The following is a 21,981-nucleotide window of genomic DNA, read 5'->3' as shown; positions in this document are numbered from 1 at the left end:
TTTTCACTTTCATAAGTGCTCAAAGGATACTCACAAGTTCAACATCCCTGTTAAACTCATCTTCCCATGTAGGAAGATGACCATAGTAAGAGACTTATTGCATTTGACAACTGGGGGTGTAGTGTGCCAGTCAGCAGAGACCCCAACTCCGTTTTGTGTTTTAAACCCCAGGACGAGTATTTCTGAGATAAATCATAAGAAACTCAGAAGTCTAAATATTTTTCTTTTAATGTAAATTAGTGGGAAATCTAACATGGAGCAAGAACAATGAAGGAAATAAAAAAAAAGAGTTATATTCTACAAGGACAGAATTTTGTCATGGTTGTGGGAAATAGGAGCTGGGATGCAAACACAACAAACACAACAAACACACTGCCAGGCAGGGCACAGCGCAGTGCCCGAGGGCAGCCAGGAGAGAAGTGCCCTGACCTCCGTAAAAGGAACGGAGACAGAGCAGTTCTTCCCTTATGAGTAACGGGAAATACGGTTACTTTGGGACATTGGCAACTAAGAGTAAAAACACACAGTGAAAAAGAAGTTACACGGATTTTTATAAGGTATATAAACATAGCACTTCTGAAGTATTTTGACAACAGCTGTTTGAATCAGATGAACTGAAGATAGGGGTCCTACGAGAGGAACAGCAAAGTACACATCTAATGACCAATGAAAAGCTTAGTTGTAAATGGTAATTAAATACTTTTTTAAAAAACACCAAAATTAAGAAGCAGATCTTGTTTCAGCTATTATGCCCTTAAACCATATAGGTGAAGGACACGATCCTGGCTGAGATAAGCAGATGTGAAAGAAACACAATCCTCACTCCTTAAGTGGGCAGGTTTGTCAAGAATGAAGAGATGCTACTGTGAGAGTAAACTAATGGTGCTAATAGCTTAGCTCCCCTACCCCTCCACCCACCCCCCCCACCCACCCCCCCAAAAAAAAAAAAAAAAAAAAAAAAAAGAGAAAAGAATTAGTTCACTTTCAGCAGTTTAAATTCCTGCCTGAAATGTTCTAGTCTATCACTGGTCTCCCTTCCCACTCCCCAAACTCTACCTTTACTGGAGGCTAACGCAAAAAACTGACTTTCAGTCACTTCCAACTTCCAAAGTGTTCCCCTCATTCTGTACAGTCTCTTTCAGACTCACTCAAATGCTGTTGATCCACTGTAATTCTAGGACCTGACTATTTTGGTGGTCCACATCACATTAAAAAGTGCAAGCAAAGAAACTCAAACACAAAGTTTAAAACAAACCACTGTTAAATACATCCTAAAACCCAACCAAACAAAAAAGCACAACTAGATCACATCTCACAGTGATGGTGGGCATACCTGCCTATAGCAATCAGGAGAGCTAAGACTACTGCCAGTAAAAAAATTAAATTTTTTTTATTACCCCTGTGATCCTGATCACCAGGGACATGCTGTGCATGAGTCCTCTGCATCAGAAAAAGCAAGTGAAATGTTGGGTAACAAAAGTGAAACTGATTTTAACTGTACTGCATCACATACAAGTCCAAGAGTTTACATAATTTGTGTGTCTGTAAGCGTGAAAACTTTGAGACAGTAAGATACAATAAACAACTCCTTTCAGTTTTAAAACAGTCCACCGTTTGATAATGCATGGAACTAGTACAGAGCAGTGAGAACAAGGCGTAAGTTGTTTTTTGTTGGATCTTTTTTTAACAACTAGAATTACACTTTAAAAATTGGACTACAGCTAAAATGAAATTACTGTACACTGGAATAAGAGCTGGAACGAATTCATTACTATGGATCTAAAATAACACTAGGACAAAGCTTGTGGAAAGTTATTCATTGAACATGTACAGGATTGCACATAAAAACTATGCATAAATGAAAGTGCAGGCAGAGATGTACTCGCAGCATCAGCAGGTGGCATTAGCAGAGCGTACTTAACGTGTTTCTTCTTAACTGAAGCCTTAGGCTACTTAAAAAAACACCCCACAACTTGGCAACTATGCGTTAATTAAATTGTAAAGTGGCAAACAGTGATACTAGTAATAGTTATATGCCTGCAGGAGGCGAATCAAATGTGTCAGTCTCTAAGGAACAGGCTAGTAAACCTTCAGACTGAGAAAAGCCTATTACTTATTAGTGGGAAATACACAATATTTTCTAGTTCTGACAGCTGAGTCCCTTCAAGAGGGAATTATTCTAAAATGAGACTATAGAAACCACAGAATAACCTACCAGTTAAATGTTAGGTATGTGAACCACTATGCTAGAAGGAGTAACAGTGCCAGATCAATACAGAGATACGTAGGGTAAATGTATTATTGCTTAAGCAGGAGTTTACAGTACCAATAGAAAGGAAATATTAGTTACAACTTTTGTAAGGCTTTGAAGCCCCCACCTAAACAGATCTTTACTTCTGAAAAACTTGCCATTATAAGGTACCAATCCAAGCAAAACAGCACATTAAAAAAAGTTATCTGATTCTTTTCACCGATTCAGCTTTTATTTTGTGCCCTATCACTATACTTGTTCTGTAATTATTACCAAGATACCTGTGCAGCCATCCCAGCCTTGCCTAGAAAGGCAACTTTCCTCACATTGCCTGCAATTTATTTCAAATTCTTTCCAGGGTGAAGACTCAAAAGAGAAAGAAAAGGCTTGCTTTGTAGTTGATGTTTTCACACCTATTCTGGAAGTGGATTAGAAAAAGGAAATGCTGCTATACAGCGTGTATGCAAGTAGGACAATCCTGATAAAGAAACAGTGCGGTCACATCTAGTCAGATGAACCTTCAAGCAAGCACCCATCCTACTGCACAGCAGGCCTAATAACACAGTCCCTGACCACCCCTCACCCGTCAGGGAAAAAAGAAAGAAAAAAAAAGATAGAGAAAATTATATTATATGAACCTTTTGAGAAAAGGCATTCAGGTCTCCAAGATATGAGTTTGCTTTTAAAATTATTTTGCAATTAAAGATCACTGCCTGCATGCCAAGTGTCCAGCTGCGCTACAGGCTGGTTTATTTTCAACAAGGTTGGTGTGCCCCGTTTTTGGGGGAGCTTTTCCTGCCATTGTATATGGGGCAGCTTAAGAAACGCTCACTAGACTGGTGACTCGCACAAAACCCCCACCACTGGGCACGGAAAAGATCTACAGCACAACTCCTAGTATGCAGAGAACCAAGGCTGACAACGTTGAGGCAACTTTATCGATACCCAGAGTGACAGCAGTTCTGAAGATCAACGTAACAACAGCTAAATTTCACTTAAACGTCTTCTGCCAAGCTAGAACCGTATTAGTATGCTGGGCCAGCATACTACACCAGACAGGCGCAAAGCCTTGTTGTGAACTAAAGGCACTTCATCGTTCCTACCCGATTTGCCACTTCACAGGGCGGGGTTTTTTAAATGCCTGGATCCATCACTGATCTTTTGGCCCAAGATTCTTCTGTGCCTTTCGTACATACTACTTCTTTATCAATCTGCCCCTTACCTCCACCCCGTTCGTTCACCTTTTCAGCTGTACTTCATACACTTTTTTCCGCTTAATGTATTCAAGGAATCCACTTGAAAACTGCAACTGTTTTGCAAAAGCTCTGATCTATTATCATTCGCATGCTCCTCCCCATTTCAATCTGTTTCAGATCTTTTTTGTTTACTACAGCAACAAAGAAACCCCACAAAACCCCACACACAGCACACACCAAGTTCCTTACAGAATTTTAAACTAACAAGCTGTTAGTTTCACATGCCATGTTGGGAAAATTCCTCCTAAGAGCTGAGATGCTTACAAAACCCATTATACACTTTTAACACCCCGTAAAGACTATCTCATTCACTGTAAGTTTGGACACTCTCGCAAACAGTTGCAATCACAAGCATAAGTCATTACACTTGAACAAGGATCTTTACAAATCAGCTAGATATAAGTGTAGCTCATTCATCACATTCCTCCCACATCATGAGCAAGCCAAAAGGGTGGGAACACAAGACTGAAAACAGCTTGTTTTGGTTTTAAGGATATATAGCCAGTTTGGGTTTTAAGGGGTTATATACATACATTTCTACATACAGCGTTCATTCCAAAACGTACCATTTTGTGGACTCAAATTTAGCTTTATTAAACCATATAATGACAGAAGTTCTAGTAAAACTCCCAGAACAGAACTATAAAGAATGCCCTCCATGTTATTAGAAGGTGCTGACCAAAGGATACTTGAAAGGACCTGCATCTACTGTATCACATAATCCATTTTTATTTATGAAGCCTGCCACAACATTTCCCTTGCACTATTAGTAATAAAGGAAGGGGAAAGCCTCAGTCTTAAACTGGATGAAGTAAGCTTTTGTACAAGTAGTACATATTTATTGAAAACACACTTTTATTGGGACTAAATTACTTTTCCTTTCCCCAACCTCCTGCGTTTTCACAGAACCGAAAAACAATTCAATCGTTAAACGGTCTCCACAGCAAAGTACAAGACAATGCTTCAAACACTGCAGAGAAACCCAGAAGAAACTGAAAACAAGACACAACAAGAACCCGTGCAACTTTTAGTAAAGACTCTTTTACCGTTAGGGAAACGTCTTCCTAACAAAGAGTTCTAGAATTATCTTTAAAGCCTTGATAGCACAGATCTGCATGTAATGCAGAACTCCACTTCTGCTAGAGAACAACAGGCTGGCATCTGTCAGCAATTCAACACTGAAACAAATATCAGCAAAGTAATCTGCCTTATTTTTGCCTACCCCTTCTCCACACCACAAAACTAACTCTGCTTTTCCTTCTGAGGAAGGCACAGCTGTACAATTGTGCATCAGTTTTGCAGGAGGCCTGGGGGGAAACAGCAGCTAGAACCCCTAGGAGGGGGGTGTCGTGGCGATGCAGTAGGAGCAACAAATCAGCTTATGCCATTCCTGCCCTCTCAAGACAAGTTGCACCAATCCAAACCCTGTTCATCTGGAAATATAACTTTGAGATTTCTCTGTTCTAGAACTGATACCAAAAGGTGTCTGGTTAGCCTATACTTGCCAGACAAATCCATTCCATCTGGCTAGCATTGGTGCTAGGCAAGCATTCAAAGTAGTATTCTCATAAAAAAACCTGCTTGCCAGGTAGCAAAAGTGATGGCTTTTATGTGCAGCATAGTTATAATATATGGATGAGGGGAAAAAAAAAAAAAAAGGTAGTTGAAGCCATTAAAGTAGCTAAATGAGTTAGAAGGCTGGATTCACGACCAGTCAGGCAAAGCCCATAGTGAGATTTAGCTAGTGTCCATGTAAGCACCTGGTGACATAGCCCAGCATATTTAATTAGCCAAATACTATCCCTTAGAAGTGAGAGAAATTTAAAACAAAAACAAAACAAAACAAGAAAAAAAAAAATCACACCCTCTCACAAGCTAACAAGCTATTCTACCAAATGGCAAAGAAAACTGAATACTGGGGAGAGAGATGGGGAAATCAACAGCTTTGGAGAAGAGAAGCCCACAGACAGATCTGCAGAGCTAGGACTATCCCTGCCTGCTACAGTCCTAGGGGGGATCCACGGGTACTTGGTATCCTCCAGCAGCACCAGGGGAAGCTCAGTGCCATGCTAAACCACAAACTACCATTTGAGATTGAGATCACTCACACATATACATAATTCTGAGGAGAGTTGTAGCCTGTCTACATACATGGCAGCATCCATAACAACACAAGTCTGGCTGTTCTGGTTCAGGCTGAGTTGCTGTAATCCTGTGGTCCACGTCCAACAGTATCTACAAACAGATGGTTAGCAAAGAATGACACTATCCTTTCCCCAAACATTAGTTACAGCTTTCAGCTCTGAAAATGGCATGGTTCAGTTAGGTTTAGACTTTACAAACTCTTAGACTGATTAAATTCTGTCATATTTGCTCAAAAGAAAACTATTAAAGTGCTGATGTCAAGTGACAGAAGTGCTGCTTGCCTAGTATCCCAGTACAATCTTCAAAGGTACTGTCTGGTAATACACTTTTCATAGATTAAGCAATAAATTTATTAAAAGATCTTCTTTTATTTAGTATACACAGAAACACTGGCTAGTTGGACAGCTCTGACCTGGTCACTTCACACATTGCTCCACAATTTCCATTTTCCTCTCACTGTGCTATTTGAAGACCAAGACCCCTCATGTACTACTCTATACAAGAAACAGACTCTGTTGAACATTTTGAAGAAAAGGGAGGAACATCTTCCAGATAAAGATAATTCTAAGTTATCATATAATAATAGATCTGTGAAAAATCTTAATTGTCTATCACTTCTTTTCTGCTGCCATGAACATAAATGCAATTAACGGCTTCCTTCTTGAAGGCCCAATATGTAAAACAGTTATACTTCAAGGCATGCAAGTTTTAAACATTTGTTTCTTCAGTCCATCAGGTTCTTCTGGGAGTAGCTGTTTCTTTATCGTAGCATGTGGTGCTAACAACAGCACATCATAACACTGCAAGTTTTGCGTACATTCTGAGAGACAAGGTAAGAGATATTTCCATCCTCCTATGTCATGTTTAGATGAAAATCATACATAATTATTCTGGATGTCTGCTGCCATGTAAAAATGGGATATGAGAAAATTTTCTCTGTAGCAATTCACCTTGCAAAGTAGATCTTGGATACACTACTGGCACCCTTCAAAGCCTTCAGGTTTTGCTAATTTTCACCACTTCCATGGTAGAATTTTGTTTCTCTGTTAAATCACTGTTGCCTCCCACGCATTCATAGCCATTAAGAATAAAATTATCAGATGGACTTCATTCCTCATGGGTAAACCACTCATCTTACTAAGAACAAGCAGGCGCTGTGGCAGCACTGCCAGTAGTGACAGCAGACACAGTAGCGTCTGAACAGCTTAACAAAATGGTGCAGTAAAATTTAAACAACTTAAGTGAATGGCACAGGACTGATAAGATGGTAACAGATGTTTAACAGCAGCTCAGTTGAAGGCACCATCCCCCAAAGGCTTCCCAATTTATCCATCTAGCTACACAGAGCTTATTTTGTTACTCTCTCAGCAAAAGAGCTTAAAACAAAGAATACTTATTGTAATACAGACATCACTGAGGTCCCAAAGCTTTGAACCCCCGATGGTCAAGTAAGCAGTAGCTTCAGGATTTTCTCTTAGGTTAGCAAGCTTGCTGCTTCAACCCCACCCCTGTGCTTTTTTTAAATCCTTTTTTTCTGAGGAACAATGGCCAAGGTTGCTTGGCAGGGAGTTCTGGATGGTGTCATCCAGAACATCAATCAACTTCATCATAAAGGTCAGAGTCACTACATGCCAAGGCTCAGAAATTTTCCATTTCACTGATGAGCCTTCTTTCACATCCCCAAAATAGGTTTCAACCAGAGGAAGCAAAGAAAAGTTATCTGCCAAACCACCATCTCAAATTAGGATTTAAGTGTTCCCTTGGCTCTTCCTTACCACTCTCTGTGTGTATTAAGGGTGGAAAAAAAACCACAACAACACAACACCCCAGCACCAGAACAACAATATCTCACAGCAGCCACCTGACTCAAAATCCCCAAACATAACTGATACCCTCTACAGGAATAAAAGTACAGAAATAATTTTCAGAAACCTTTGAACAGAGGAAAGAGGAATAACGTGGAAAGACTTAGGAGGTACATCTTCATCAACTACAGTTTTAAATACTCACTACTTTATATTTCATTACATCATAGGTGCTTGACACTACTACCCTCATTCCAGAATTTCTATCGCAATCTCTGCAAACCAAAATACATAGAGTGGACACACTCACTGAGTAAGTACACCTGATCGTGTCCTGTCTGGTACTGGACAGTCTATCTCGCATTTCCAGCAAATTACAGAAACCTAGATTCAAGTGTGTTTAAATTTAAAAAATACGGTATATTCAGAAAGGTCTGTCTAATTCTTTTTCTTGAAGAAACAGGAACGCAAATACCTCACAGAAAGAAAGCTTCTGGAAAGACAGGACAAGGAAACAAAATAGCCTGAGGCTTTAAGGTATGTGCTCCTATCCTGACCACAACAAAGATCTACTCCTCACTCAAAGGTGGTACACATAGCCTACCCAGGTAGTGTGCAGAAGGAGCAAGAGCTGTTGATGGCAGCACCAAAGGTAAAAATAAAAGCAAAGCCATAAATCAGTTTTATGAGTGTTTGTACCTAGATAATATCACGAAGAGGGACCTTGGTTACTATTTTGGTGAACAGTAAGTTTCTGGCTATATTACATCATTTGAAAGTAGAACATCCTGCAAGCTTTGCAAGATGTTCACAGCATTTATGGAAAGCAAGTTAACAAAACAGATAATCTGTGTACCTACGGTAATTTACCATGAAAATACCAGTGGTATCTATGGGGGGGGGTGGGGGGGGGGGTGTTAGCTTTTTCAGATCAGACTGAAATGTTGTTCAAGCACCTAAAAATAGACTTAGACATCTGCTAGATTTTTCAAAGACATCTAGCACTTCAGATGCCTTACTTGGTGAGAATTGACTACAATTGCTTTCCACCCAAAACCAGCAGCCAGCATTTCCCACCCAGAGTAATAATTCTTATTCAATTCATCTTAAGTGTTACATAAAAACAATAACAGGCTGTAAAGTCAATATCCATTTCCAAGACAATACCAACCACTCTCATTAATAGCAGTGTATGTTCAAAACACATCTGAATAGCACTAAACACAAACTGTACTAGCCAACACTAAACAGCCATGCGCATCCTGTGTAATCTGTACCCATATAATTCAGAAAAATGTTTATTCAGTTTTATGTCTTTTAGACCAGTAACTCTGAGTTAGTGCGTGAGGTGTTTCCAGAGCACATAATGACAGAATTACCAGCTTCCCTTACAGCGAGTCAAAATTGTATTTTAAGGGGACTTACCTCTGAGAAAGTGCTGAAGATTTGGTTCTGGATTTTATACTCCGATTTCAAATGAAAGTTTTACTGATTACAGAATTAGTTTTAGTTAAAAATTGTTTTAAAAAAAATATCATAACCCAAGAATCATGTATTTTATAAATTTGATTATTCCACTTTTTTCATCATTGCTTTGTTGTTTGGCAAGAGAATACATCTTTGCTACTGAAAGATGACTCCTAGGGTCATCTTTTCTTTCCTAACACACCATCATATATACTAGAAATCGCAGACTGGTCAGGGCTGGCAGGAACCTCTAGAGACCATCCAGCCCCAGGCCCTGCTAAAGCAGCTCCCCCAGGAGCCGGCCGCTCAGGGTCACGGCCAGGCGGGGTTTCAATATCCTCAGAGAAGGAGACCCCGCAGCCTCCCTGGGCAGCCTGTGCCGGTGCTCGGTCACCCTCGGAGTGAAGAAGTTCTTCCTCGTGTCAGATGGAACTGCCTGTGTCTCAGCTTGTGCCCGCTGCCCCTTGCCCTGTCGCTGGGCACCCCTGAAAGGATCCCGGCCCCGTCCTCCTGACACTCACCCTTGAGGCACTTGGAGGCACCGGTGAGATCCCCCCCAGCCTTCTCTCCTCCAGGCTGAGCAGCCCCAGCCCTCTCAGCCTTTCCTCACAAGGGAGATGCTCCATGGCCTCCATAGCCCTCCTCATCATCACCATAGCCTCCGCTGGCCCCTCTCCAGTAGCTCCCCATCTCTCCTGAACTGGGGAGCCCAGCACTGGGCACAGCACTCCAAACACAGCCTCACCAGGGCAGAGCAGAGGGGGACAATAACCCCCCTCGACCTGCCGGCCGTGCTCCTCCCAATGCACCCCAGGGTCCCACTGGCCTTCTTGCCCCCAAGGCCACGCTGCTGACCCATGGGCAACCTGCTGCCCACCAGAGCTCCCAGGTCCTTCTCTGCAGAGCTGCCCCCCAGCAGCTCAGCCCCAGCCCGTGCTGCTGTGTGGGGCTGTTCCCCCCAGGTGTGGGACCTGACACCTGGCTTTGATGAGCTTCATTGGGTCCCTCTCTGCCAGCTCTCCAGCCTGCCCAGGTCTCTCTGAACAGCAGCACAGCCTGTGGGCTATCGGCCACTCCTCCCAGTTTTGTACCATCCACAAACATGAGAGTTATTCTATATATTCCCTCTATAGACTTTTCCCAATCCTACTGTTTTCCTAAACAGCTGTGACTGATCACTGTCAGATGCAGGTAGTGGAGCAGAAGAACCACTGCTCCAGTCAGAGATGACAGTTTCTAGGTCAGCATTTCCACTAAAGCGAATAAGTCAAATCCAAATGCCAGGCAGCAGCTGCTTATATGTTACACCAACCTGCATAGACTCATTTATTACAGACTTATAAGAAAGATGAGAAAAGAGTAATTTTCAGTTGACTAAGCATTAAAAATAATTTTTCATCTCTACTTGTATCTTTAAAAGCATTTGCTACCATATTCCTCCTCTTCCTTTTCTATCCTTTTCACAGAAGACTAAAAGAAGGTTAGAAAAATGTAGTCTCAAAATAGAAAAAGCAGACCTTGAATGCTCTAGTATTACTCAGAAAATGGAGTGTTGTATTCTGCTACAGAAGATAGCACTTCAAATTTGGAAGGTCAGCTGCAAAGCTTGGTTTCAAAAGTAACTCACAGTCACAACACCAGAGAACAGAAATAACTCTTCCTGGGTCAAAAAAAGTACAGGATCCTGGACATCATTGTTTTCAGGCAAAACTGATGACAAAGCCAAATATTTCTTGATGCAATCCTGCCCATCTTTAGCGTGATGGTGTAAAGTCCCATCTCCTGACGACAGCAAGAGCAGAGCAATTGGAAGCAGTTTCCCTGATCATTGCCCATCCTTCTTTCCCAGCCGCTCAGTGCATTCGCGCATTCTGCACCGACTCCTCTCCCCTAAAAGCAGCAGGCTTCTAATGCCGCTCCTCACAAGCAGGTTCCTCTGTCAACCAATATACATCGCTGTTCTTGCCTCACCCCATCCTCCCTCAAAGTCCTCAGTTGTTTTTATGCACACCATGAGTGACAGAGGATCTAAAACTCCATCACCCCATTTTGTTCACAATAAAGCAAAGTTAAAACGTAGAGACAGATATGGAAATGACAGCATTTTTCTTTGACAAAATTCACAGGCTGTAGTTAGCTCTGCTGGGTGGATTCTTTTCCCTCCCCAGTAAAAGCTACACATAAGAAATTTGCAGCATATTTAGGCAAATATGTTTATATTCACTTAACATAATGTTTGTTTATACTGGGGAATAAGTGTTGCATAGCTGGCAGTCTTCATTTTTTGCAAAGCAATACTGAATCCATCACCACTTGCCTAGTAAGTGTTGGTTAGGTAACTACTACCGATTTATTAACATTCTACCACCATAGTACAAAAAAAAAAAAAAAATGGGTAGCCCTACTGTGACTGAAAATTCTTGTGTATTATGATACATCTGCTGGAGCCAATAAACACCTTCAGCGGTACTTACAGTACAACATTAGTCTGCAAAGTCACACTTATCCCCCCCCCCCCCCCCCCCCGCCCTTTTTTATGTTGTTTCATTTGATGGAAGGATCAAAGCATCAAGTCATTTTTTCACCCCAACTCAATCAGGCAAGGAACTCTTTGAAGTGATTTTTTTCTTTCTTTCTTGTTTTTTCCCCCTCTTCATTAGGAAGAATCTTTCCAAAAACAGTCTGACATTCTGAAGTTTCATAATGTTAATTCCACAACAGGTGACACATCTCTGAAAGCAATGCTCTGATGGTTTATTTATGGGCTTTACTTTTTCTTTCCACTTAAGAAGACACCTTGAATATGTTTTCATATGTCCAACATATATTTAGAAACTCTAAAGGCAGCATCCATTCATCAAAAACATGAGAACTAGAGACAAGAGTTCAAGTAAAAATCTGAAAAGCCATTTGTGGCTACAGCTTAAGGCTGTCATGGAAAGAAGCACATCAAAATACCTCCATTAATGATTGCCTTGCAAGCACTGCAAAGTTGAAAGCCTGTTACTAAGGTTCTTTTGTCTAATGGGAATTCAAACTACCATGTAAAAGGTGAATAAAAAGAGATGCAAAAAAAAAAATTAAAAATGGTTTAATTTCAGAAGTCAAGAAACATGGCACTTTGTTCAGCAACACAAAAGAAAAAAATCACCATAATTTTCTCCTGACCCTCAATAACACAGAGAAAGAAGGAATCACCCAAAGCAGCAGAAGCCAGAAAATTCAGTAATCACTGACAATCTGCACTATTACCAAAAGCGTAGTGTATTGCTTTATTATTAACATGTGCTTGTCACTGAAGATTTTTTAACATATTTCAACACAGTCATTACAGCAAACATTAAGATATATAAACAAAAATCACTGATGTCCATTTGTAGTCTGACCATATTTTGAAAATTTCTTAATTTCAAAAAGGACTATTAAAACAATAAGCTACAGGAGGACACTAAACTGAGAACCAGTGTACACATGCCAGGTGACATGCCCACAATGGGAGAAAATCAAAAGAATTGAGCAGAGAAAGGCACGGACAGGCCACAGCCCTTCACCCCTAAATAATATCTCCAGCAGCTCATGCTTCCAGCTGTTACAGAACCACCGCATCACCGGACAGTCTCTGTTTCTCCCTTCAGATGGTGGCTCAGTACCCCTTTCTAGATCAAGGAGAGTTGGCCAAGATTTATCCTGATATCGGCTGTGGGGAACAACCCAGTGAAGAAACATCTGAATCAAGAACACCTGAGTGCAAGAAATGCAGCTAGTGCTACTCCCTCAAAACACAAACCTACACTTGATTTCCTCCCGTTTTCACATCTTCAGAAAGTCTCTTCAAATTAGTAACTACACTGCAAACTTAAGTAGTGCAGTATTACAGAGCAGTTACCTTTGAGTTCAAATTAAAGAGAGCCCTGATAAAAATTACCATATGTATTCATTTCCGAACTGTACTCATTTTGGAAAGGAGAAAAATCAAGCCCTATTCAAAACTCAGACCCATTTCATCTGGGAAGACTCTCCAGAGAGTACAAGACAAAGGCAGAGATAAGAGGAACTAGAAACTGCTATTTGAAGAGAAAAACAAGGCAAGCGTCCAATTCCCTTGGCTTCATTTTCTGTATAAGTAACGGAAAAAATATATCACTTCAGCAATCTTGGCCCCATAGCTTGTTATTTTAGATTTCTTTTTAGATTGCCTCCATCAAGAAGCAGGAATTTAAAAGCAGTTCTTCAATATCAATGTTTTTCCTATCTTTCTTCAGGGCAGATACAGGCTACCATGACCCAGCACCTCCAGCTCACAAAGACTGATGCTAATGGTAAATCTATTTCATTTAAACTGTTAATTCAGCTGCGTAAGGGAGATCAGAAGGTCTCAGCTCTTGTTTTAGCATCGCCTACTCATTTAAGATAGAAATCAGTAACGTATTTCAAGATGCCATTCAGTTCCCCTTAAAGATCCACCGGATACCGCAAATGAAGTAGCAAAATTTTGAACAGCACCTATTCCGAAGAACAAATACTACTTATAGAACAAGCATTCTAATAACAACAGAAAATCTATATGTAACATTTACATATAGAACATGACAGTATATATAAAATTGAACTTAGACAGATAACTTTTGTTCTGTCGTTATTTGCGAGTCACAGCAAGACAAAGACAAAAAAATAGGCAAGCTTCAAGAAGGGAAACGTGAGCAACCGATAGCTCCAGAAGCTGTTAGTGTAGAAAAGGGTATATTATATCAGCCAGTTAAACAAAAAAAGCCACCAAACAGAAGACCTCCCTAACACTATTGAAATATAACACACGAAAATACTTGGTGTTGATCAAGGATTTTCTTATCCCCAGTCACCTAAACACAAATTATACTGCTTAACTGCATTAAAACCAAAGCAAACAAAAAAAAAAAGTTAGGGTTGGCCGAAAGAATGTTCCATCATTTCTTTTCTTTGTGGTTTTGAGGAACACAAGTTCAATGTACCAACAAGTAACACATCAAACCAAAGAACAGAATACATGCAAACTAGAATCATCCTTCAGAATGCAAGTAATGGTTTTATTGCTCTGCTGTGAAAGTTCAAGCAGTATTAATACATTGATATTAATGAAACTAAGAACTTGTGGGTACCACAAGAACTTGAGTATTGTGTATTGTAATACCTCACCACGACAGAAGTTATGATTATTATCAATTTTTAAAATGCAACACACTTGCACACAACTAGAACAAAAACATGGGTTCGTTGTAATAATGCCATAATATAGGCATTTTCAGCATCTACTACTGCATTTGTGTCAAATGAATAGTCCACTTCACACACGGTACTTAGGAACTAAAACCTCCTCATGTCTAGCTGCATTGCTCAGTGTTTGTTCAGCAGCATCTGCAAACCGTTTTCACTGTCAGCATTCCCAAGGAGGTAACATAAAATACAATTACATTTGTTGTTTGGGGTTTTTTGTTTGTTTTATACTGGCCATTTAAAGTTTAGATGTTCTGACTATCTTCTTTAATTGACACAGGTCTTGCATAATTCAACTTATACCAAACTCAACTTGGTATAAGATTATAGTTTCCATACTTTAACTGGTCACATAACTTATGTGGAACTCAAAAATAAAATAATTCTAAAAAAAAATAAATCATTTTCTGTGAAGAGGCACAGCCCTGTTAGCTATCAAACCATACAGTATGCAAACTCCAAATAGAAATATCAACTAGACTTAATGTTGATCAATTTGATGTTTTATACATCACAATTTTTGAAAGTTACTAATACCAGCAGCTTTTGGACCTTTGAAATAACGTATTACAGTTACTGGCCATTGCTCCCTTCCTTACTTTAAAAGTGGTTTCAAGTACACAGGTTGCTCCACTACATGGAAAACATACCCCTGCTGATACTTGCAGGTCCAAGAGCATACAGCTTTACAACAGCTACTGTTTATTATGTCTGATCTTCACATGTAAGTCTGAAGAAATCCCCAGAATATTTTCAAAAACATACCTTAATTTTCTTTTTCCCCAACCTTCTTTGTCTTAATTTTTTTTATGCCTCCTTGCTAAGGAATTAAACCCCAGTTTTAATTTTATTTAGATTTCTCATGAGTACTGTCAAGCAAAGATGCCTACCCACCAAGAAGATGGGTGGATGTGTGTGCACCCCCCAAATCTATTAAAGCTATGCAGCTACAACCATTGCAGAGGACTTTCTTGGGGGTGGGGTGGGGGGGGTGGGGCGGGAAGCAAGCATGAAAATAAAAAGGAAGCTAGCTATGTGTAATGTCTCTAAGAGGTTAATTATGATACAGGCATAAACCCACCTACAATATCTAGACAAATGCATAATGCTGTTTGCCAAACTAAAACACAATTTTCCACATAACTCCCAGTAACATCTTAGCTTTTGTGAGTGACAATAAAAGAGCATATTGTAACCTTTTTAACCTACTTTCTTTTCAAAGAAAATTACAGCCTATAACACTTTTTCCCTCTTTCACTTCACAAAAAAAAAATAAATCTTATTTTTCAGCTCTGGCTAGTGTTGGTTCATAGACCTTCACTTATAAAACATACTTCAATCTTTTTTTTTTTTTTTAATAGGTAGTAGAAAATTGGAAGCAATGGAATAAAACTAGCAAGTCATTTCTGCACCTGGGAAAGCATTCTCCTCGACAATGTGTGAGGTTTCATGAAAAGGCTAGCTAATGGCTCCGCTACTACAGGACTTGCTGTGTTATTTTTAAATATAAAGGTTCAGCCTGTCAACTTATGACTCATTATTGATATTTTCCATTGTCTTTTCAAACAAACAAAAAGTTCCTGCAACAAGACACCTCACCATACTTCCAGCACACACACACACAACTACTCAAACCTGAAGTAGAACAAAAATATCTTACTACTACATCAGTGATAAGTCAGTCATACCTCTGGTTTACAAGTTCCTAGACTCACAAGCACTGAAGATTATCCTTGGAAAAGAGGGACTTGATAAATTCTCCATTACAATCATCGAAGAAAACCCGTAGGTCTGAAGCATATTATTAAATCTAATTCTTGGAATAGCTGGTTGTGCTCTAGATGGGCTTTTACGTGCTATATTAGGTATGTACTATGTCACAGTCGATTTCTGGCTAAATTATTCAAAATTTCCTTCCTGAATAGCAGAACATCTTAAAAAAAAAAAAAAAAAAAAAAGAAAAAAAAAAAGATGGTGTTTCAAAAAAGCATGAAAGATCCTGAATGTTGATGAGTACTAAACAGGCATGTGGTGCTCCTACAGATAAACATCACTTTCGTGCTTTATTGATCACCGAGAAGACTGTTCCTCCTTTATCTAACTCAATTGGTATATACTTTATGTACTATTGTACTCAGTTGGAATGGAGTACAGAACTGAAGTTCACTGATGATGCAAAACTGGGAGGAGTGGCCGATAGCCCAGAGGCTGCGCTGTCATTCAGAGAGACCTGGGCAGGCTGGAGAGCTGGCAGAGAGGGACCCAATGAAGCTTATCAAAGCCGGGTGTCAGGTCCCACACCTGAGAGGGGGAACAGCAAGTTGCCCATGGGCCAGCAGCATGGTCTTGGGGGCAAGAAGGCCAACGGGATCCTGTTGTATAATGGGTGTATAAGGAGAAGAGTGGCCAGCGGGGTGATCCTCCCCCTCTGCTCTGCCCTGGTGGAGGTACATCTGGAGTGCTGTGTCCAGTGCTGGGCTCCCCAGTTCAGGAGAGATGGGGAGCTACTGGAGAGGGACCAGTGGAGGCTATGGAGGTGGTGAGAGGACAGGGGCACCTCCCTTGTGAGGAAAGGCTGAGAGGGCTGGGGCTGCTCAGCCTGGAGGAGAGAAGGCTGGGGGGGATCTCACCGGTGCCTCCAAGTGCCTCAAGGGTGAGTGTCAGGAGGACGGGGCCGGGATCCTTTCAGGGGTGCCCAGCGACAGGGCAAGGGGCAGCGGGCACAAGCTGAGACACAGGCAGTTCCATCTGACACGAGGAAGAACTTCTTCACTCCGAGGGTGACCGAGCACCGGCACAGGCTGCCCAGGGAGGCTGCGGGGTCTCCTTCTCTGAGGATATTGAAACCCCGCCTGGCCGTGACCCTGAGCGGCCGGCTCCTGGGGGAGCTGCTTTAGCAGGGCCTGGGGCTGGATGGTCTCCAGAGGTCCCTGCCAGCCCTGACCCGTCTGTGATTCCAATATAATAGAAGCATGTCAACAAATTACATAGAGAATCCAGAAAAACTCAAAGCCAGGTAATAGACAGGAAATTACTTATTTTTAAATGAAGATTGATACCATTCATCAGTACAGCTCATCTAACCAACAAGGAAAAGCTGCAAGTAGGCCAGGAGTCAGTGCACCAAAGAGTTGGAATGATTCAAAACAAATACAGCTTTCAAAGTTAGAATAAAGAGTCAAAATACAAACTCTAGATAGAAATTAATAGACATTTTACAACAAGCTATGCTAAACAAGGATATAACACACTACTGAGTCATTTAAAAGCATAAAGAACCAGGCACGGAGGAACATACGACCACATTCACCAAAAATCAAACTACACATTTGAACAGGTATTCTTCTTATCTAATATCTACAAAGGTATCAAATCAAGAGACACACATCCATTTCTCATTTTAGGTGAAAATAGTACAGTGATGAAGAAGGGTAGAAATGTAGACAAATAAACCTTCACTTTCACTACTTAAATATAATTAATTCGTATCACAGCAACATTGACAGATTTCTTTAAGCCAAACCTATTTTCCAAGGGACCTTTCATGTCTAAGAAATGACATTTCATCTATACATATTCACTTAAACTATCTTCAAACATTTTGTCCCTCCCATTTGCATAGAAGAAAAACAATTAAGGTAAATTAGAAAGGAAAACACAGTGATGTTTCACAAAAAGGAAAGCAATTGGATTTGAAACATGCATGTTAAAAGGAGAGGTAAATAGATACAGAAGCACCTTAACTACAGTTTTGTTGGGAGTGTTGATTTCTGTCATGTGGAAATCAGCTTTTCCTCACTCTGTAAAGCAGCACCTATTCTCCTATTCCAAAAACTTGCCCCTGACCCTTCAAGGACCTTCCCCATGGGCATACAGCATGTTATCACCCCGGAGACAGCCTCTCAATTGCTATTGTATCAGCTGCTTAATGAAGTGGGGACTGAAGCTAGTAAATGACAACACAGTTGTGAGAAATGACCTGCTGCTGTTACTGCTGCTCTTCATACAGAGAGTAGCGGCACCGTAGCGTTCCAGGTAGCAGGATATGGATTTGTTACCGCTGCTATGTTTCATGGAGGAAGATTCCCTCTAAAGCCTGTAGGCTAACTGAAACATTCCAAGTTATCAAAGCAAATCCACAAGTTCTATACATCAAATAGCTTGCTCATTTTTGTTGCTATGAATCCTTCATGTAGCAGCTTCCTTCTCAGTTTTAGCCGGAACTGGAAGCAACTGTTCTAAATAAATGGACTCCTTGATCTTTAAATGTCCCTTCCAACCCAAACTATTCTATGATTTTATGTTAAATACATACTAGAGTCCCACTGCTAGTTTCACCTTACTGTTTCCTTAAGCTTTTTTTCCCCAAATTGCTAGTGATATGAAATTATGACATTTATGAAAAAGAACAAGTTCTATTACGCAATTATTTTTTTTTTACTAGCACAGGGGTTTATAAGCACTTTACTTCATGGCTACTAAGTGCAGGTTCATGTACTCGAGAAGTTTTCAAGATAATTTTTCGTCAATAACTTCCTAATTGTCAAACTAGACAGTTTCATTAGTGAATTAAAAATATTCATACTTTTATTTCTATTCTTACAATTTAGTGTAGGGTACAGTCTTCTCCATACCATACATCACTGTCACGACAGAAATGCCAGTACATAGCATTTCCTTTGTTGATGTTAAGACAATGACATAAGTTGGCACGTACTCTTAAAGCCATTTTCATAATTTAAGAAATCACGCTTTTCCCGTTTGCCTCCCCCTCACCACCCCCCAAGTCATTTTTTGATTTGACAGAAAACAGAGGTGACAACACAAGAGCTAGGGAAAACAAGACAAAACCAGCATCGCTTTTTTGTTTGTTTGTTTAATAGATGAAGAAAATGCGTACATATGCAGGTTACCTGATGTACTAAAAGCAGATATATGTAAACTCAGTCACCACCAGTATCATCTGCCCAAGGATTTTTATTTTAAGATTGCATAAGACATACAGAGCATGAGCATGTCTGCAAACTCACTGCTGTTGGCTTGATGGCCAGTCCAGAGTTCTGCAGCTGTCAGCTGCAGCAATCTAACAGAATCAGTCTGCAGCAAGCAGCCTGTAATTTGGTCCCCAAGAGAACTGGGCAAGGGATGCCAAAGGTAAGCCACATTTATCTAAGGACTGGAGTGAAATGCCAGGCATAAGCAAGGTATTATTAGACCTTTGTTTTCAAATCTTTCTTTTTGTCCAGTCTGTATTGCTCATTGAATCAGAGCTCTGTTCTGAAGAAGCTTTATCTTTTAACTTCGTATTTCCTACAGCAACCTAAAGTAAAATTCTTGTAGGTATCAAGGTCACCAGACCACCTGATCACAAGCAAAGACACTAGTAGATGAGACAGGATGATTCAGCAGTACAAGGAGTTAGAGGATAATAACTGAACATAACAATAATGCAGCAATCCAGGCTGAATTGCCACCTCAGTAGGACCTAGAGTAGAATAGGTCATTCTAGGATGAGATATAAGGGGACCAGGGGGGCAGGGGGAAGAAGAAAGCAGTTTATCTCACCAACTAAATTGGACAGTTTGTGATGAAGTTGAAATTAACATTATATCATTGACAATTTCTAACACTTGGAATTCAGATATACCTATGTCAGACTGTAAACTTAGGTGTTTCTCACTCCTGTAATGTTTCTTATCCTCGTACTGACACGAGAGAGATCCCTGTAAACAACAGAAGGCTAACTTCAGTTCTTAAATCTTAACAGTTATGCACTCCAACAAGATGCCACTGTGCAAAAGAAATTACAACGAGTTGCAAGACAAGCTTCTCGTATCAGAACTTCAAGAGAGTATCTACATAACCACCTGGGTGGGGACTTAGACCTTCAGAGCAAACATACCATATGAAAGCTTTGGAAAGGAAGAGCAAAAAGATCTCGCAGGTCATTTTAGAAACCAGAAGGACACTGACTGCTAAGTCAGACAATAAGCACTTACATGATTCAGCAAGAAAGTTACCAGCAGGAGAGGAAGGACAAGACATCCCCTAGGGAATTCTGATCCAAGCCAAACAGCTTTTGAGGACTTACAAAGAAAATACAACAAGGAAGTTCATGCAGGTGTATTATTGTTTAGATCAGTCATTTTCAGCTGTTTTCAACTACATTCCCCATATGGCAAATATAAGTCTACTGACAGGAGATACTTTTTTCCTCAGTTACCTTTCAATCACCCTTGAGAAGCAGCCCACAAATCCCAGCATCACTAGTCTATACAGAACTCTAGTGCTTTATGACATGAGGTGTAAAGGGAAGCTAAGCAATTTGGTCCAGCTCCCACACAGTGCTGGTAGACAGAGATATGTAATGTTGATGGGAAATCTAGTATGGTTAATGAAAGATGCGAAAAATGAGATGGGTTGTATCATCGGCCTTAATGCTCTTCTAATAATCTTTGAGGAATTCTGATGGGAAACATCCACAGTTCAAGAATAATAAGGCACCAAGTGCAACGTAGAAACTCCCAGGATTGCTGTGCCTGTCTGGATGGGCTTTTATACCAGCGCAAGCAACATCTCAGCATCAACTTGGGAGTGCAAAACTGGTTAGCCAAGACCTAGCTCTCACTGATATGCCTACATCGCTCCCTATTAAAATTTGAGTAACAGCGGATTAGGACACTCAGCACTGTATGTCATTCATGCAGCACAGTCCTACCCTCAGGCTGATAGTTTAGAATCAGTGCTTTTCACATCACTGTCTGCGGGACAAGCACAGAAGCAGTTGAATATGACAGCTGGCCACAGCCCAAAAAAACATCAGGGCAGGGGACCACTGGCGGGGGGGAGGAAAAGAAGTCTATGGGGTAACATCAGACTTGTGACTGAAGCGACAAGCCTCCATTTCTATGGACTTAGGAAATCTCAGAATGTTCTTCCACGCCTGATCTTGTCACCAGTTTTACACTTCTCTTCTGCATAAATGCAAAGCATTACAAGCAGCACTTTGATTTCTCAGAACACACAATAACATCCAGTCGGCTCAACTTACAAAGAATTTCTGCACCAGAACAGAAATACTAGTGGACAAAGATTATTAACCTATTTTTATTATATAATTTATCAACTATATATTTATAAACTATAACCAGAATTATTCTAACCTACTCGCACTACAGCACAACTTTCCCCTACCATAAGATTACAGCTGGGGGTTTGGGTGGTGGGTTTTGTTTTGGGTTTTTTGGTTGTTTGTTGTTTGTTTTTTTTAAACGCAGTTGCACTTCACCTCCACAGAAAGCATATTTGCTTTTCATACTACTGTACTTATGGGCTAGAAGCAGCACATCTTGAAACATTAGTGCTCAATTCCTTAATTACTAGGCAATGTTAAGCAGACTTAAAATTCAGAGCAGTATGAGCAGCAGGTGATACTACCACATGCACCATTACAAGCAGAAACTACTGAGGGCTACATGATAACTCAGACAAGTTTTAGGAGACAAATGGACCTCGGACATTTCTGTTATGAATAAAAATGGTATAAATAGGAAACACGATTATTTTTTTTTTTACAACACTGTGGGGAAGCGACAGGTGCAACACATAACTATGGTGTTCCAAAACATATCGGAGAACACAAAAAACATCAGGGCACATATGAGAAAGACAAATAAAGCTTTAAAAAAGTTGCTTTACCAGGAAACTTGATACAGCAGTAGCCACTTCAGAAAAGTATTATTTCAAAGAATTACGCTAATAATTCAAGTAGCTTTTCATTCTTGGTAGTATGTCCAAACATGAAACC

At 40.4% G+C, this 21,981-nt stretch overlaps 1 protein-coding gene across 1 annotated transcript in view; it reads left to right on the top strand.

Annotated features, from left to right (window-relative positions):
* Positions 1–16,133: 16,133 nt before the first annotated feature.
* The window catches only part of CHDH (choline dehydrogenase), a 125,979-nt gene continuing 120,131 nt past the window's right edge, over positions 16,134–21,981 (top strand). The window contains exon 1 of the mRNA XM_080384065.1: positions 16,134–16,148. The gene's annotated coding sequence lies outside the window, so the exon portion shown is untranslated. The remainder of the gene's footprint in view (positions 16,149–21,981) is intronic.

Source organism: Falco punctatus (assembly GCF_963210335.1).
Source record: "Falco punctatus genome assembly, chromosome: 4".
Classification (NCBI taxonomy): domain Eukaryota; kingdom Metazoa; phylum Chordata; class Aves; order Falconiformes; family Falconidae; genus Falco; species Falco punctatus.
Note: the sequence above shows the minus strand (reverse complement) of the source record. Positions and strands in the feature narration are given on the sequence as shown.